An 18,498-nucleotide genomic window follows, 5' to 3' on the forward strand; every position below is an offset into this window, starting at 1 on the left:
ACAGAAAAGATCTGTCAAAAATTTCAAATAGCTGTTGAAAAGAAATCTGTTACCAACCCACGTCAAAGGTCCACTGATAGAACAGTCCTTGATATCACGGAGTCATACTGATTTGAAGGTTTGTGAGGAATTGCTACTCCCCACGTGAGGAAAAGCAGACTACTCCTCACAAGGCAACGTGCTGCTATCTGCAGTAGGCAGGGTCACAGAACAGCTGTTACACATGCCTAGGACTCGGAGCACTTTGAGGGTTGCACATAGCTGAATTCCCTGCCTTCCCTCCCAGTTTTAAGTTTCAGTCACTAACACTTGGGATTTGTTCTTGAGTAATCGCTACGGACTGAAAAAAAGGACAGCAAGGGCTTAACTTAAGTGAGATGCCACAGCCTGGTTGCACAGGGCTAGGCTCCTGCAACGCTGCACTGAGAGGAGCACAGCTGAGCACTGCTCTGACCTCCTCAGGTAACAGGAAGGGCAGAGCAAGGAGGGAACAGGCATACCCATACACAGAAGGTTCATAAATGATTGCCCTAGATTAAAATATAGCTATTTATCAAAACCAAACTAGCATCAATTTGCTTTGTATCTCAAAAAGCTACCATGCAATACTGTCATATAAGTTTTGCATCTGGGATAACATCTAACGTGATAAAAGACTCTCCTTTTTGCACATACATACTCAGAGTTGCTTGTAAGTGCGACTCTGTTGCAACTACAAGCTAATATCTATATCTGAATAAATAACACTGATGTCACATGCGAAGCAAAACCCTTTTCTGCAACTAAGCACCAATGCCTACCTGACACTGCAGTCAGAACTGCTACCTGTTTTAGCACAGTTTGGGTGCTGTTGTGCAGCAAGCTGCAGGGCTTTGTGAGGAAAGGCCTGGGCCTCCACACCGCAGAGCCTGGCTAGGTTTTATTGCACACACACACACACACACACAGTGGGCACAGGCTGGCTGCCAGCAGGTAACGTGCTGTGCACAGGGTGTGAGCAAGTGTGCAAGGTGCACTGGAAGTTACAATAGGCTTGCTGCCTATTGACAAGGAACCGGATCTCCTATTCCCCAGCTAATAAGCTTTTAAAATTTAATTTATAACCATTCTATTTTTCCAAATGTGCTCATGTTTAATTTTTTAAATTTTTAATAATATGCTCATTAACCTAGAAATGATTTACTTTTATCTACCTTCTCTTTGCCAGTAGAAATGACTTTGATTGGGACACGAAACCACAATAATGCCACAATGAAAAAATATGAGCCTCTTTTCAAAGTCTCTTCACACCTGTTTCCTAACATTTTAATTTATTTTCATACTCTGCACATCATGCTTTCATCTTCATAGCGCTGTTTATTTATTACAGTTAAATAATCAGTGTCTTTATTTTCTAATCTACAGGGCTGTAGTGTTTTACTCTCTGTATATAAAGTGGAAAGGCTATCAAGTTAAGATCAGATTATTAGAGTACATTAAATATTCTGCATAATTATGGGCCCGGTGGAAGGTTAAGAAGGATAATGCATTATAAGTCTCATTTATCATGGGTTATTTCTTATTACCTAAATGAAGCTTTCCTTATCTTAAATTGTATCTCACTTGAATTCTTGCTGAGCTTGAGAACTGTTGGCCCCTCTGTCTAAATGAATGTTATTATACATAGCTGTGCATCAGCCAGAAGATTTTGAAATGGAAGGGCCCTCCAGAAAAAAAAATAAAATAAAATAACAACAACCTTCACAACTAAGAACCTGATGTTTTATTATTTGTCATGAAATGTTGAAGCAAAATAAATAAATTAAAATGATGCACCACTTGAGTGAGAATGGTAGCCTGTCATATAAATTTAATCCCAGGTATTTAAGTTCATGTTCCACAGTAGCATTAAAACATATAGAATCCAATTAAAACCAATTGGATTCCAAGGACATTGCAGTATTCACTCTGCTTCTGTCATGTAAAATAAATTTAGATCTGATTTAGTGCTGAATGCAAGAAATTAGATTCTATAATGATTTATTTCCCCAGGTATTTTTCAATACTATCTTAAGAAAGACCATAAAACAGACAAAGTTAGCTGAGCCAGGAGGTACAGGCTTATTTATAAATATATCTAATTATTGGGTAAATCATCAACAGACCCAGATATCAGTCCCCAAATCCATATGCAAAAAGTGAGTCTGAAACAGTTCTCAGTGGGACAAAATAAAATCTAAAATCGCAGAGTACAACATAATTCTGCTTTTGAAAGGCAGCCCAGCAACAGAAAGAAGAGCTGCCCATTTGCTTTGCCCTGGTCTCTACAGTGTGGGTCCGAGCAAACTCAGCCTGGGAGAAGACTTCTCCTTCAGTGAGTTCCAGTGGGCACTCTGAGGCAGCAGCACAGCTCCATTTTACTCAGCCTCTGCTATTTATAGAATGATCTTGTCTTAATTTGATGATCCAGCAAAGCACAACCCTACATTTTAGAAGCTTTTCATACTAGAGCACGTTCTTATCAAGGAATTGGTCATCCTGAAACCTTGCAGTTCAGTTTATTCCCATTGGTCGACTCATTTCACAACCCAGAAACACCAACAAGGGAATGAAGTTCACAATTAAACACAACAATTAAGGACACATTGATCTTCTATAACAGGTTTTACCAGCAGCCACACGCATCTCTGTATAAAAATAATGTAATAGTTTTGTGCCACATAGAGGGGAAAAACGACCTGTAGCTTATGAATGCCTCTACGTATCTCTCAAAGCAGTGAAATAATTACTTTTATTGGAATACATAGTTTTTTACAATTTTGATTTTTGCTGATTGTACTATCTCTATATTATCATAATGACTTCTCAAATTCAGAAAAATCTAAAACTGGTTTTAAACTGAAGAAACATTAAGACATACTTTTCATACAGGTTCTAATTTCAGATATGGTTGCATTGCTGATTTTTTCCAGGTCTCACAGTAAGCACAGCACACTTGCATTCTAAACACATTTAGATAGTAAATTAGATTATGTACAATAATAAATGATGCTGAAAATGTTTTCATACGACTGCTAGTGGAACCTCTCACTCAATAAATCAGGATACAAAAATACACTAAAATACATTTTTTTTGGTATATTTTCACTATGAAGATTGTTTTTTCTTATTAGGTGATTAGTCGCTGTTGAAAAACTAAGTTCTAATGATGGCTTTTCAATACAAATGCTCTGCCATCAGTTCTGAAGAAGGCAAGTCCTTATGTAGACTCTGTCTCCTCCAGAATTCAAATAGAGAAAAATTTCCTTAAGTTATTAATACTGACCACAAAAGTTCATTACAAAAGTGCTACTTGTGCAGCAACTTTGAGGGGAAATACACATTCTGTATCTTCATTTCAGCATATGAAAGATTCCAGTTTTTATCATGTCCATTTACTACTGCTGAAGTGAAAAGCCTCTTTTATTTAAGCAAGTCTCTTCCCTTTTATCTGTAATAACTTTTTTGGGAGCCTCAGGTCACTGGTGATAGATCCTAGTGACCTGAGATTAACATCTGGTGAAAAACAGGCTACGTATCCCTCCCCCACTGAGTACAGATTTGACAAAGAAGTGCCTTGTAGAATCTACAGATAAAAAAGCATCTCCTTTTATGTGTGGGGAGCAGGGAAAAGCTCTGCTAGCAGGGCTTAGAGCTAGGCACATACCAGTTTACACTATCTGAAGAAATGGTGTTTGCAAAAACCTGAATACATACTCAATGACTGAAAATCTATGAGGATGATGACATTAAAAATTTGGACAATATGATTATGATATTTTGAAGACATGGCCATGTTTATTTAAGTTATGATAGCAAACTGCATGAATAGCTGTGAAGTCGATTGCATCTCAAGCAAATCTATTAAGTGTGCTTGGTCATTGTACCTTACAGCAGAAACATAGCAAAACAGAACAAACAGAAGAAAACCAGTCTTACAACCCACTCAATTATCCAAGGATCCGTTCACTCAAATTTGAAGGTTAAGTTGCTCCAGAAATTTGTGCACTTGAAGTGTTTCAGATGAAATAGGGTTATGCATTTCTGTCTTTCTTATAATTTCCTCCATTTAGTTTTTTGAAATGTACAAATAAGACAGGAACTGCAGAGAATAGGAGAGATGATATGTTCATATCCCTGTTGTCTACAGCAAAAACAATGTTACCTAAGCGTGCTGGTATTGATTTTTCTCTTTGCTGTTGTAAAATATTCAGTATACTCTACAGTGATTTAAGGGTTGGAAAAAATCTTGATTAGGGATCACATTTAATAAGGATGGTTTCTAATTTGAGGTAAGGAAATCAGATCAGAAACTTTTAAGGTTTATCTCAGCCTTTTGCAAAACTTGCTTTGGGAAAGTTTGCACTGTGATCACACAAAAAAAGCTTCAAACATTATCCTCCTACTCTGGAGACCTTTGGTATGCATTTCTAACCACCTTAGCTATCAAGTTCAGAACTGCTACCAAGAAGTAGTAGGCAAAGTGGAACATTTTGAAGCACAAGAAGGTCTGCTGAATTGATCTTAATATGAATTTAATATGAATTCATATATTGCTCCGTAATGTTGGAGTTATGTAAAGCTGTCATTCTGGAAGTACTTAAAGATATCTGGAATTTGCAATTATACATATTCATGTACTGAAGCATCATTTTTAGGAGTATAACTCTGCCCCCCCTCACATGGTCTGGATATATAGGAGATATACAAGAGCCATTCAGATTTATTTCCAATATTAATGTGTTCCTTTCTTTCCATACACTTGCCCAAATAAATTACAAAGGATGCTTGACAAATGCAATCGATCTGTCAAGCTCAACCCCATAAGGCCAACAACAAAGTAAGAACAAGATGCAGTTTTACATCTGTTGAGCTGCGTTCCTCAAGATCTGTGTCACTTCTGCTTATGAGGAAAACCTGAGGAGTGCTAAGACATCTCGACACTTGTCACCTAACCCATGTTGTTAACTGCCTCCCCTATGTATAGATGTAAATTTGATTCTAGAAAGATTATTAGCACTACATTGTTTCCCTTCAAGAAGTTCTATCGCCTGCTCTCCCGCTGAAAATTATGCAGCTATACCCAATAAATCATATCAGTGATCTCATATGCAAATCAAAGCAGTAAGAACATCTTACCTGTGGGCTAGCAAATACCACGGAGTTCATTGCTACATCAGTTTCTGTTGAACCATAAAACACATCAACATTTACTACATAGATTCCAATTTTTAAACCTTTAATAATATATTAGCCATGTCCATTTTGAGGAAACCAAATGAATATAAATGTAAAGATCTGAAAGAGAATTTCCAATAATGATTGCATGGCTAAGTACTGTAACATGCAAGATTCATATTTTATACTTAGTCACTTCTTCCATCAAAAAAAATGATTTATAATTTAGAAGTTGAGTACTACTCTCAAAATATTGTGGTCTTGCATTATAAATCTGACACGGAATTTTTTTTTTTTTGAAAACACAAGTCTATAAACACATTAGCGTTTCATAAAGTCTTCAATGTGCACAATGGATAATTATGAAGATATTACAATTATGAAAATATGCAAGTACACTTGCAAGCGCAGATACTCAAATTAAATTACAGTATTTCACTGCAATATATTCTTTATGACAATATTTAGCTGGAGAATTATTCTTGCATTGCATAAATAAAGGTAGAATGGGTCTTCCAGATTAGGACACTTCCAAAAAGAGGCATGCTCCCCTCCTCCTCTGAGACTGAGAGTTTTGGTTTGTAATGCTACAGTACTACCTTTCAACTGCACTTACTAGCAGTCCTTTCATGGTATAGCTCATTTTTGAAGATATTACTCTGATGAGTGACCTTGGTACTGCTTCTTCCTTTATAAGGCACCACACTGTTACAACCCGTGGTTTTCCCAAGCTGCCTTCTACTTCATTACGGCGCCTGCAAAGTCAAGCAATAGAGAATTACCCTGAAATCAGCTAAGCTCTCTGGATTTAGCAGAACTTCACTACCCAGCATTTGACTCCTTCCCATTCCTGTCTCCTGTCACGTTGCTGTTCTGCCATGCCAGCTGGATCCAGCATCACAGCAGGAGACAGCAACACTGCAGGCCAGTCAGGGGACACGCACCTATCTGCCAGCAGGTTCCATGCTTAAGTGGGCTACACAAGAAAGCTTAATGTCTCTTGCTGCAGCCTAATCTCATGGGCTGAAAGGCAAGCTGCAGGAATTCCAGTGACCTTAATGTAACAAGTCAGAAAAACACCAAAAGCCTGTTTATCAGCAGGAATCCATGTTAATGTGTAAATTACCACAAAATACAAGGGGCAAGGAAAAGATGAAGAGATCCTACAGGGAGTGAAGGGAGTTGGAAGAGGTACCATAAGGAGTTGTATCATTCTTCTGCCAAATACTTGGACCACACAGACATACCTACTTCTGCAAGATACAGAATGTCCACAATTACTTGGTGCCTACAAAGACAACAAAAGTGACTTTCAAGAAGGAATAAGGAAGCCAGCTCTGGCCTGGCTGTTGTCTTAGCGTGGTAAGATCTTCCAATGCAGAAGATGATGCTTCAAGGACAAAGCATGCTGTCACTGAGTCTCACAGAAACCATCTTTTTTCTTGCTTTCTTTTCTTTTTGGTGTTCATTGCACAGTGACCAGACAGTGAAAGTAAAGTGAGGCGTTAAAAGCCTTAAAGAACATAAAAGTAGGCCTGATTACTAGCTTTACTTGGTCAGCTCTGTAGGGGACATTTTAATGTCTTCTATTAGGAGGACATGAAAAAGTAACATGTATCTATTAGCTTAATTTCCTAAACATAAAATAAATAGGCTTCTCAATTTCCACAGAGATAAAGAGGGTAGTCAAAAGATTTGTAAGGTTTTTTTCCCTGTAACAGTTTGTCTGTAATGATAGTAGCTTGATAAACTCAACTTACTCCGTGCCTCTGAAGCCTTCTGACAGGAAGTGCATTTTCAGAAAAGAGCACATTTCAGAAACATTAATAGATTTGAAGACAACTTATTTTTCAAAGCACCACCAAAGACAGCTCAGCAATTACTGTGTTGAAAACTGAAGTCTGATGACAATTAAGCAGAACACCAGATGTACAAAATCACATACTACTCTAGAAGTCATTCAGCAGCACAGTCTGATTTGAATACTTTCTATAAGGAAACCATATAAGAACTGTGAAGAACGTGCAAAACTTTGACATTTAGTGGTACAAAACTCCTAAATGACTTGTGCCATGTGCAGGGTCAAATTTCAAATTGCAGAGCAACTGAACTCCAGGGCAGAATCTATTAACACCACAAACATCAAGAGGTTTTCCAAGTGTGTTTCAGCAACAGTTCAAAGCTATAAATTCCACACGGCAGTAAAGTGTTCATCAAAGGTAGAATGGAACAGCCTTTAAGATGCAATCACTTCTAGTTTTCAGTGTTCATGATACAAGTTTCTATCAGTGCTCTGTTTGAACAAAAGCACATTTTGCGTTTGCAAGCCCCAGGAGTATTTATGTGACAATACCAGATTTCCAACTCAGTAAACAAAGACTGTAGAAAATCCTACATTGTAATCTAGAAACACACACATTCTGTATCCAAAAATTAAGGAAAAACTATAGCAAGAAATAAGGCATCCCTAGCTGCATGATGAGTGATGCGTCTTGAGAACTCCCCCTTAAAGCAGGTTGCATATCTGAATAGGACTTATGTAGGGGCAGTTACTCAAACGACAGTGGATTGTTAATGAGAGAAAGGAAAGATATTAGACAAGAGAATATTCTAACAGAGATAAACTCCCACCAAGCCATATGAGGGCTTAAAAGGCTTCTAGTAGCCAAAGTCTATTTGTCTGTTGCAATTGCCCATTTGGTAATGAACTCTAAAACACTGATAATTCATCCCAGAGGTGGAATTATATAAAGCTTTACTACAACTTTACTACTTTTCAACCATAAGCAAATAAAACACTGTTGCTCCATTAAATATCCTTATCTGAGGAAGTACAGAGAACTAATCCTCTCTTAGATCTCTGACAGATGCCAATACCAGCAGAAAGTCTGAAGTGGGATGCAGATGAAAGAAAATCCCTCTTGGGAAAAGTGTTATAACTAGCCCAGACAAGCGTGCCAGGTGCAGAAGCCCATTGTAGAGACATGAAGAACTAAATGGATGTTAAGGAATGGATGCAAGGAAGGCAATGTTAGCCATCTTAAGATGGATGATCCCTTCAAGAAATTTAAGAAAACAATTTTTTTCTCCCCTAACAGAAAAGAGAGGACTTTCAATGAATAAGGATCCATATATTCAGACTTACTGTCAAACACGAGTGCATCCAAGTGTGATCTTACCCCTCAGAGCAGTAACAGAAAGTTACTCTCATTATTTCTAATAAATAGCTTCAGTAACTTGATATCTCTAAGAAAGATATCCTGAGATGCAGGAAAGTTGATTACAGGGATAAATAAATATATAAAGAATATATAATGTGCGAAAGAAACGATGCACCTGGAAAAATATTTTTTTCCAGCAGAACATTTGGAGAAGAACTCCTATTCCTATGTTATTCTTCCCTGCTGAAAATGCTGTCTGTTTTTTACCAAGATCTTGAAATAAGCCACCAATGAACCTGAATTTGAATATTCTCATTCAAAACATTATCCTGAGAATACTTGTGCCTAAACAGGTACACTGAAATGGCATATTAAATACGTATGAACTGAAGTCCACATTAAAATTCGTTCAATGGATGACAAATTTTTTGCCATTAAATTGTTTGATCTGATATGAATTAATGACTATGAGCATCACAACAGCTGAAAAGTTGTTTTGTTTTGTTTTTTATAGTATTTTTAAAAAGACTGGCCAACCAATATTTGCTGTGATTATGAGTTACGAAGTAACTTGGGCTTTATGTCATGTTAGTATGCATTATTTCTGAGCTGCAAATCTCTGCTGGCTCTTAACAGAAGATGCTACAGAAAGCTTAATGAACATTAAGAGGAAGATCACCATTGTCAGACAACACATTGCAATTGTTTAGTGAATTTCATCCATGAAACATCTTTAGGTACAGCAAAGTCATTCAAGATGAGGATAGAGATTCAAAGGAACAGTCATTATGGTACATCTAGTCTGTGTCACTAGTAAATATTTTTATGAATTCTAAATTCACCCTTCAATGCTCCAAGATTATCTTAATCTGATTTAATAATTTAAAGATAAGTAAATAAAAATTACAATCTAGAATTCATTTTTATTCAAGCAACCAATTCAAAGTTCAGGACTTTGTGGGTTTTCTTTTGTCAAGGGGAAGAAAAAAAAAAAACAATCACAGAATCTTAGGAGCTGGACCTCTGGAGTTCATCCAGCCTGTCCCCCTGCTAAAGTAAGCTCCCTTAAGCAGGTTACACAGGAAAACATTCAGAAAGATTTAGAATATCTCCAGAGAAAGAGACTCCACAGTCTCTCTGAGCAGCCTGTTCCAGTGCCGTCACCCTCAAATGAACAAGTTTTTCCTCATGTTTGTATGGAAGTTCCTATGTTCAAGTCTGTGCCTGTTGCCCTTTGTTCTGCCGCTGAACACTGAGAAAAGCCTGGCCACACGCATTTGGCTCTCATTAGATATGTATACGTATTGAGAAGATGCTCTCTGTCTTGTCTTCTCCAGACTGAAAAACTCCAAGTCTCTCAGCTTCTCCTCGTACAGGTGATGCTCCAGGCCCCTCACCATCTCTGTAGACCTCTGCCGGACTCTAAGAAAGTTCTCTGTCTTTCTTGAACTGAGAAGCCCAGAACTGGACACAATTCTATAAATGTGGCTTCATCTCAGCAGAGTAGAGGGGGAGGATCACTTCACTCACCCTGCTGGCCACATTGCTTTTAACACTCCCCAGGATACCACTGACCTTACAGAATCATAGAATCACAAGGTTGGAAAGGACCTACAAAATCATCTAGTCCAACCGTCCACCCATTACCATTGCTACCACAGCAACTAAACCATATCTTGTAGCTCCTCATCCAGATGCCTCTTGAACACTGCCAGAGACAGCAACTCCACCACCACCCTGGACAGGCCATTCCAGCAGCTGACCCACCCTCTGAGAGAAAAAGTTTTTTCCTTATGTCTAACCTAAACCTCCTCTGGTACAATTTGCAGCCATTTCCTTGGGTCCAGTTTGCCACCTGGGTAAAGAGGCCAAACCCCTCCTCATCATAACCTTCCTTCGGGAAACTGTAGAGTGCAGTGAATCACAGAATAACCAAGGTTGGAAAAGACCTACAAGATCATCCAGTCTAACCATCTAGCTATCACCAATAATTCTCACTAAACCATGTCCCTCAAAACAACATCCAAACGTTCCTTGAACACCTCCAGGGTTGGTGAGTCCACCATCTCCCTGGGCAGCCCATTCCAGTGCCTGACCACTCTTTTGGAGAATGACATCTCCCCTGAGCCTCCTTTTCTCCAGACTAAACAATCCCAGCTCCCTCAGCCACTCCTTAAAAGACTTGTGCTCCAGACCCCTCACCTTCTCATTTACAAGGACACACTGCTGGCTCATGGCCACCCTGTTGTCCACCAGGACACCCAGATACTACTCCACTACTAGGTCAGCTCCTAAACTTACTGATAGTGTTATTCCTTCCCACGTGCAAGGCTCTACACTTACTCTCATTGAATAGCATCAGGTTCATCACTACCCAGCTCTCCAGCCTGCTCGTTGAGTGGCAGCACATCCTCCTAGCATGTCAGCCACTCCTTCCAGATTTTTATCAACAGTAAACTTGCTGAGGGTGCATACTATCCATTGCCCAGGTCATCGATGAAGGTGTTGAAAAAGACTGGACCCAGTATCAACCCCTGGGGAACACAGCTAGTTACAGGCCTCCAACTAGATGTGCCATGATCACAACCCTCTGAGATTCTTTGTTCTTTTTACACATACACTCTAAAATTTTACAGCAACAACATTCTTCAGAATTCAGGCTTACGCTAGTTCACATGTGTCTGCAATAACTTTTCACATTCAGTCTCTTCTATTTGCACATCTAATCAATCTTCTTCTCTGATTCCTACTGAAATATGTGTTTTCATTTTGGATTGTGAAGTGCACCTGAGCTCGGAAGTAAAACCAAAATCAGTTAGTAATAAAGGCATTGCTCTTTCTTTGCAAGTGTATTAAGAAGAAAAATCCAAAGGGTAGTTAAAGTAACCTCAATAGCACTTCTTTTTCCTATCAAAACCACCACAAATGAAATACAGTATCCTTAAATTTTAAACCCACAGAAAACCCATGTGAAGCTTTGAGGGTAGTACATTAGCTTAGTTATGAAGTAGATGTCAATTCAACAATTACTAGTTTAATTGTAATTTTTAATTTAACACACTGTAACTTCCAGCAAATACTATATAGTCTTAAATGAATAGAACAACCTGTTACAGAAGAATTTCAAACACGTCCTAATTACTGTTGAAATCCATATACATTAAATATCGAGGATCTGCTCCTTTCTAACTTTGGTCAGCTCTCATACCTCTGCTTTACTCATAATTATATTTTATTTAAACTGAATTGATTTAGAAATAAATATTTAGATTATTACTCTACTGACCATAATAAGACAGACCAAAGCCCACCTATTCCAGTATCTCAAATACAGCAGCACCTAACAAGCTTAACTGGCAAAGAAAAATGAGAATAAAAACACCGAATAGTGACTTTTCTCAGGCCTAATCTCCTGGGCTCCACCAGAGCTCAGGAACTTCCTAAGCCAGAGGTAGTTTCATTGCACTGTAGTAAAACTAGAAGTGCCAGAATCCAGCCCAGAGCTAAATTTTGCATTTAACAGTCTAACCTTCAGAGCCATTCCATAAAGAGAAAGAGGGGAAAAACAAAAACAAAAAAACAATCATACACGTTTACTCACTTCTCACAAATAAAGTGTGGCAATTGTAATTAAAAAAATAATGAAAATATGAAATAAAAAATAATAATCTTCCACTGAATTAATTCCATTTTAATAAAATCTTTGGAGAATTTCAAGTTACATATTGTGGTTTTTCACTTTAAGAAAAACCACAAATACAGTCCTCCTGTAAATACATTCCCCCCATCTCCACTGGTCCACATCTTGTGCCTATGTATGTAAATAGATATAGTTCACCTCCAAATATGTGCATAAATACTGTTCTACTGTGTTATCTCTTCTCATTTGCTGTTACCTTTCATAAATACAGTTATTCTTTTTAATTTTGGGCTCATAATTTTCTAAGCTATTTCATAAAATGACTCTATCCAGGTTGGTTTGATGTCTTTATTCCTTATCATGCTTATAGCCATGGAAGTGCTAAGTCAGGACCCCATATTTTACTTAATTCCAGTTGATACACTATTTCTTTGGGCTTCAAACTTCATTTCTTTGCACTTGAAACCATCAACTGCTCCTAGATCACCACCCTGTCAACAGTTATTTCTTGATTCTTTCCTTCAGCGCTGCAAATGCTTTACTGTTACTTTTCCTTAAGCTCTTGTAGATAACGACCCATCTTGAATTACTCAGTGAAGGACAGGATTGGCAAGAGATTATTTTAATGCTGTTACGTTAACAACAGTTTTCGAGATTAAGGGGCTGTCAGAAAGTTATCCTGTATGGGTTTAATCAGGGATAGCATTCAGAGGTTATTCTGATCTAACAACTGCAGGAAGTCTTTGACAACTCCTTCAATACTCAGTTTAGTGATGGAAAAAGAACTGGGGGGAACTCATTCTGTTTATCATTAGAGTTTTAAATCTTGATGTATTACTTTCATTCTCTGCTTTGTTTTGAGCAGCAAGTATTTTCAATTAACGCAGTGCTTTGATGCATCAGGAATTACTCCAGAGCAAACTGAAATCAGTGAAACTTGCAGGATGCTTCCTGGAAGATTATGAAATGGACCATACAAACACCGAGAAAGCTCAAGTGCAGTTGTCAACAACATCATGATTATTTAAGAGCACAATGGGGTTGCTTAAGGACTTCACATCAGAGGGACAAGATGAAAGCACAAAATTCATCTAGAAAGACCAAAGGAAGAGCAAACGTGGGTTGGTGTTAAAAGTAAGAAAACATCTTAAACAAAGCTGAAGTCATAAGAAAATCCAGACAGAATCAAGCTCTGGTAGGCTTAATATGGAAGTAGAGACAGGCCAAAAATGTTTGACCTAGAGTCTGTGAGTACAGTACAGGTATTAAAAAAGCCCCTGAAAACAAGGGGATGTGACAAAAGCTAGAATATATGTTTGGTAGCACTCAGGGAAAGATGAAGAGGATAACCACAAAGAAATGCAGTAGCTTCTACAAGATGATTACACAGCTAGAGTCACTCAGAATTTAAGAAAAAGTAAAGGGTGATGCAACAGACATTAGACAGTAGGACATGAGTGGCATGGATAGGCACTCACACCTTTTCTTCCTTAAGCAGTCGAGCAATGTAAGGGCAAACAAATTGACAGATTGCAGGTTCAAAAAAAGCAGAAGATTCTTCACACCATGGTATCAAAACTGCAATAGTTTGCCACAGGACACTACATGCAGATGCTATATCTAGCAAGGCTGAAAGGCAAGCTGTGTCATTTATCAAATAAAAACTGGTTGAAGTTTGTTAAGAATACAGAGACCACCTCCAGCTCTCAAAGTTCCTCACACAGTTAGCTGCTGGAAAGAGTAATCTGGGGAAACATCACTTGCTGCTTGGTCTGGCTTCTTTAGCTTTCTTGAGTAGTTGCTTCAGGCAACCATAAAACAGGAAACTGAGATAAATGGCCCATTTCTTACACTGTGTTTTTAGGTGCCAGACTAATTTAAGAGCAAAAAAAAATTTGTAGTAAGTAGCACAGGGTGTTGTATGCAGATATTTCACATGCTTCTTCAAAGCATGGAATACATACATAACGTGAGAAACTTTCCTCCTCGCTTTCAGTGAACGAATCTCTTCATTTTGTGTTATCTGATAGAAAACAGATGCAACTAGGGCAACTGGGAGGAAGAAAAGATAAATGTTTTCCATGCCTTAAAGGTTGACCTGGACCTTATTGAAAATTCCGATGTTTTACTAAAAAAAATCTTAAGGCCAATTATTAGAATGCATGCAGCCTGTTCTTAATCCCTTTTTTTTTTTTTTCCAGCAAGTCTTAAGATGTTACCTCTAGCAGTTGATTCAGCTGAGTCTCTGTCAGTTCAGGTCACAGCAGTGAGGCAAGAACTCAAGTTGTCAGACATTTTGGCACAGAGAAATCCACATTTGTAACTCATCAGTAACTACAGTGCCTACACACATGCTCAAGACCTGTTACCCACATATATTAAATATCTGTTTTAAATTTCAGCTTCAGTAAAATTCCATCATTGCTTTCCTTCAGAGTAAAGAAAAAAAGAGATATGAATATTTTACCTTTCATGCTTTTTTCTTTTTGCCTTCCAAAATAATAGAATTAAAGACGTTAGCAGCCAAAAGAATCTGACAATACTGGAACTTTCTGAAATGAAGTTTTGCATATCTCACTTGGCAGCTGGCAGCAGAATATGACAAATGAGAATTCTCACTCCAAGCTGCTGACTGCCAGTCATGAGTTATCTTATTCCTTGCAGTGAGAATAGGCCACAGCAAAAAAATACATGAGCAAATAGACACAACATGTAAGAAAGAGACTGGAGAGGAAAAAATAAAATAAAATTAGAAAAGAAAAAAATCAGATAATGAATGCAGTGGCACTTGTATTCTTGGTGCTTTATATAACACTGTGAACTCTCGTGCCACATCATCACAGGCACTGATGAAGGTTACACAAAATTAAAATCATGGGCTTTGCTATAGGCACATTTTAATTTGTTCTTCAGCTTATTTGAAGTGTGCCAACATTTAATTGTTCATTCAGAGGAAGTCATGACTAAGTGCTCATTATAATGCAGGGCCTATAGCTAATCTGACTGAAAACTACCAGATCATCATCTGGTTATAGTCTCATTGACTTCAGAACATGCTCTGATCAAATAAACACTTTTTCAAATCAAACTGTACGCTATGTTTACTCGAAAGAAGTATTCAAGTGAGAAACAATGCCTTTTGTGTGTGTGTGTTTAACGTCTTCAATTTGTTTTCCATTTTATCTTGCCTACTGTTGACTTTTTTGCCCCTTCATTAAGAGCCTCCTCAATTCCAGTCTCGTAAACCCCCATAAACAATTGATTTGTTCTTAGATTTCAAGTATTCACACACAAATTCTACTAGCCTCAAATCAGCTGGAAATGGGGAGACAACAGGAAGGCCACATTGCAACAACTTCAGAGGATTATTTCCTTAACATAAAACATTGCAAATACTATCAGAGAGAAATGATTGGAGGGCTAATATGAATATTGTTTTCCTCATCTTCCTCCACCTCCATGCCACTGTTCAGCCTTTCATAGGGCCTGCATCCCCTCTGGCAGAAAAGCAGACAGAAAAGCAAGCTGCCAGCGACCAAAACGTCAATGGTGCAGCTTATAGGTATTAACCCTAATTAATTCAAAGGAGGAGTACCAGAACAGAGCAGACATTCTGTGGCTTTTCATAGCTGTCCATGTTCCCCTACATCCTTCTGAGCTTAGGCAGAGAGTCAGCCTGGCTCTAGGTATCCTGGAACACCTGTGCTCAATGTTTTCATCCTATAAACACATGGATATTTTTATGGTTAGTTCCACTGAAGTTTGAAGAAGCAACAGATAAAGAAACAGTAAGCACCACCACCTATCGGTGAGATTAGGTAATTATTAAAGTTATTAATTCATATTAGGTCACGTAAATATAGATTTGTTAATATTTCATGCTTTAGGGCAGATATTATTTATTCAGAAAGCTGGGTGGCTATACTTAACATTAAATAAAGTTCTGAAACAGTAATGTGGCTTGTGAAAAAAGCAGAATGCTATGGGATGTAAGTGCTGAAGCTTCATATAATCTTTTTGAGCAACAGCAATGAAATCTGTGAGCAGGATACTATATACCTATGGTTTCTTAGGCAGTTTTAAGATTATATCACCTGGAAGTACTTAAAGTGTAGAAACCTTTAAAAGGTTGCTTATCACCACAGACGACTGCAATTACAATTCCTGAATAAGATTTATGATTTCTCAAGCATTTCACAACAGCAAACAGGAAATTCTTAGAATGAGATTCTAGAAACACGAAGAAAAAAACCCCACAACAATAGATGACATCTGGCAACTTTGTAATATTATGCAGTTGTGAGGATTTTACTAAGATTCACTCCAATATAATTTAAAAATAATCTTGTGGCTGATTACTTTTACCTCCTTAGATTATAGAGCTCAGATAGTCTTACTGAGTCTTAAAGATTCCACATGTGGTGCAGTACCAGCCCCGTTGTACTTAAAGACTTTCTTCCTGAACTAAAAAATATGAGGTTGGTTTTTTTTGTTTGTTTTCAGTGACACCATTGTCTCCTGCTTATCTTTCTCTTCATCTGCCAGCACACATAAGAGCAGAAACTCCACAGATTAATAGACACCCAAGGACCACGTTGATCACTTCAGCATACTACCCTGGGACACGCATTAACTATTTAGGTAAAGACTAGATTTTGCTAAATGCCATTTCTTGAGAAGAGGGACTTGTCCAGTACTTCTTAACAAGTTGAGTTAGAAACAATGAATGTAAACATTTTAAAACAACAACGTGAAAAGCTTGACTTGACTGACAACTGAAGTGTAATATTTGGAAACATTCTTCAATAAGATAGAAGAAGAGGTCTTCGAAACAGATTCTTCCAATAAGAAGAATAATAAATCCTGAGACAGCACACATACCTAGGCACTCATCAATTCACCACTGCTGCAAAGCGGAGAGATGCTTGTAATGTGGAAGATTAGTTCATTTTCTCCATCATTAATAAATAATAACTTTTTTAGAAGCACTTCAATAAAGACATGCTGATGATACTTGCCTAGCACCCAGCTGGTTAGAGCAAAAAATGCTGCTGCCTATGAAAGCCTTGCTGGTTTGTAGTGACACTTCTAGATGTTATCTATGTGGAAAAGTGCGTAAGAAAATCTTGGATAAAGGAACAAAAAAACAAAAAAAACCTCTGGAGCTGTTTATGATCAGTAGCGCTGTAACAGAGACAGCTTTAAGGCATATAACTTGGATAACTTTCGCCACAGTAAGTCAGTGTCCTCTATAAAAAAGGGATTTTAAAGATGAAAGAGCAAGACGCTGGATGTGAAATTTCCAGACATTACCAAAATTAATCAGTATATGAAAGTCAGACAAGAGAAAAGACATGAATTCAATTAAAAGAGATCTTGCTTTGTCCTTGAAAGACCAAGAAACTCAACCCCCTACTATCTTTAGCAGAGAATTTAAATTCCTGAGATCATTCCCAATCACTTCTACTTCCATCGTGAATCCAAATACCGACAATTGTATCCAGCTGAAGAAGGTTAAGATTCCAGGGTTACGTGAACATATGGTTATATCTATTAACTATGGTACTGGCACGGTTTAAAACAGCCATTACAGAAGCGTTCAGATTTTCTTGGATATCAGCCACTTTAAAAAGCCCAGAAGACACAAGAACAGACTGATGGCCATTAAGCATGCAGAAGTGGATTTCTGATGACAAGTCAGCCACCCATCTTGAGTCTTCATGAAAGAGAGAAGCTTTCACAAAAGCTTCAGAACTCTTAGCTCGAGAGCCTTACTGCATCATGAGGTGGCAGTTATAAATCCCAGACTTCTCAGCATGCAAACACTATGCCAGCTGCAGAAGATTAAGATGCATCCAGATCAGTGTCAGGTCTGCACAAGCAGCCAGGTCAGAATAACAGTACATACCACACATGATACTTCCCCTCAGTTCATCTCAGTCCAAAATGTTTTCAGACCAGAAATTCTGAGTCACATGCATTTTTCAAAAGTCTGTTAAACTGCAGGAAAGCTCTCATTTGATTTCTAATGAACCCCACCATTAAGTTTTTCCTAACCTCTGCTAAGCAATGAGGGACCACGTACACTGACCATAGTTTATGGTAGCAGTGGTAGTGGGAGGACAGTTGGACTAGATGATCTCGCAGGTCCTTTCCAACTTTGTGATTCCATGATAGTTCCTCGGTTCCAAGTGATCATAGGTTAAAGCACAACATTTCACATACAAAGTTGGAATCCCACCCCTATCATTTCACATATATCTGCAGTGAAATTTAGTTGCTGTTTTATTGTTCAGTCTCACATCCCATCAATCCTAATAAGAACGTGCAGGAAACAGTCAGCTTCAGTGATGTGGAAGTCCACCACAGAGGACGTTCACCACCAGCCCATCCAAAGCAATTTGCTTTTGCAGTTGCATACAAATATTTTTCCAGAAATGTGACTCTCAGCATCCACTGCCTGCACCCCTGCATTTACAGAAAGACCAACCAACCACACAA

This window comes from Phasianus colchicus, chromosome 14 (assembly GCF_987193195.1).
Source record: "Phasianus colchicus chromosome 14, bPhaCol1.hap1.1, whole genome shotgun sequence".
Taxonomy (NCBI): domain Eukaryota; kingdom Metazoa; phylum Chordata; class Aves; order Galliformes; family Phasianidae; genus Phasianus; species Phasianus colchicus.